General features: G+C 62.7%; 1 protein-coding gene across 1 annotated transcript in view; it reads right to left on the bottom strand.

The window, feature by feature from the left end:
• ONECUT1 (one cut homeobox 1) overlaps nt 1-1,581 on the bottom strand; it is a 16,620-nt gene that overhangs the window by 13,139 nt on the left and 1,900 nt on the right. The window lies entirely within an intron of this gene.

The following is a 1,581-nucleotide window of genomic DNA, read 5'->3' as shown; positions in this document are numbered from 1 at the left end:
CGCCGCCCGGGCCGGCTGCGGGGGACGCGGGGACGCTCGGACGCGGGCGGCCCTCCCCGGCTTCCCCCCCCCCCCCCCCCCCGGCGGCGCGCCCCGGTTCGCCCCGGGGAGGCCTTTTCCGTAAGGTGCCAGCTTTCGGGTTTCATCGGAAAGGGAAGGCGGAATAATGAGGCTTTGTCCCTCTAACGGGATTACCGGGATCCGTTTATGCGAGGGCAGCGCGGGGGGTGGCTGGAGGAAGGGGCGGTTTGGGGGCAGAAGCGAACAATGGGTCTCTCCGGACCCGGCAGCTGGGCAGAGCGCGGCCGTCCGCCGGCAGAAAGCGGCCGCGCCGCGGGGAGCTGCCGCCTTCCCTCCCGCCGGGGCTGGCAGAGCTTCCCGGCCGGCAGCGCCAGGGAGGGGATGCCAGCAGACTCCGAAGAGAGGGGTTGTTTCCAGTATCGATCTATGCAAATGAGCGGAGATTCAGGTCGACCGAATTGTCGTAAAAAAACGCTCCAAATCGAAGAAAGTTCGCCTTAGCAATCGTTACAGGGACATGGGAAACACAAACTCCATCCTCCTCTCCCGGGCAGCACCAGCAAGACGAGGGTTTTCTCCTGGCGGGGTGGTTGTTGAGGAAGGGAAGGCGGAAAGGGCATTTTCTGAGAGCTCAGACCTTTGAAACTGACTCCGCAGGAGTGGAAGCCAAAGAGAGCAACGTCCTCCCACCGGCGTGCACCGCAGGGCCAGCTACAGCAGAGGAGGGGGATCCCGCTACGGGCCCTTCCTAGCACCGCTTTAGGCTTCAGAACCGAGGAGCTTGGCTGAAACCAGGCAAGGAGCACGGGGGTGGCCCAGCCGGGTCCCCGCACCGTCGGGAAGCGCCTCCCGGTTCCCACCGTCGTGGTAGTCGAAAGCGCAGGGACCGTTTGTGCATTTGAAAGGAGAAAGAGTTGGCCCTTCCCTTATTTTTTGGCCGTGAAACGGATCAGCGAGCCCGGCTCCGACTCGGATTGACCGTCTCTCGTTCTCCGGGGACAAATTAATGGAGACCTATCACTTAATTAACAAACCCTCACTCAGGGCGTATTAAAGCCGGGCTCTGCACTGGGAGCGCAGGCTGGCGGGTTTGGGGAGGCGGCGGCGGCGAGCAGGTACCGAACGGGACGGCAGTCTCCGAGCAGACAATACGGGAGCCGCGCTCGGGAGCACACCGAGCCAGCAAACGCTGCTCTGGAGCAGCGCGGAGACACGGCACGGACTGCGTGTCTCACGCAGAGGCATCCACGCGAAAATTCAAACTCCACGGCCTAACGATAATTACAACCAGTTACAAAAAAATAATAATAATAATTAAAAAAAACCTAACGATTTTAGCCCACGGCCTTTCTCGGCCACCACTCACACGCCACGCTCGTCTCGTTTGGCGGAAAGCCCTACGCCCAGCACACCTAACCCAACCCGAGCGGGACGCGGAGCCAGCGCCGGCGCCGAGCCTCGCCGGGCGCTGCCACTGGAGCCCGCCGCCCCCAGCACAAAGCAAACGCACGGACTCCTCTCGGCGGTGCATTACCGAGGCTCCAGTACTGGCCCGCTACG

Source organism: Haliaeetus leucocephalus, unplaced genomic scaffold, assembly GCF_000737465.1.
Source record: "Haliaeetus leucocephalus isolate CR32 unplaced genomic scaffold, Haliaeetus_leucocephalus-4.0 Scaffold339, whole genome shotgun sequence".
Lineage (NCBI taxonomy): Eukaryota > Metazoa > Chordata > Aves > Accipitriformes > Accipitridae > Haliaeetus > Haliaeetus leucocephalus.
Note: the sequence above shows the minus strand (reverse complement) of the source record. Positions and strands in the feature narration are given on the sequence as shown.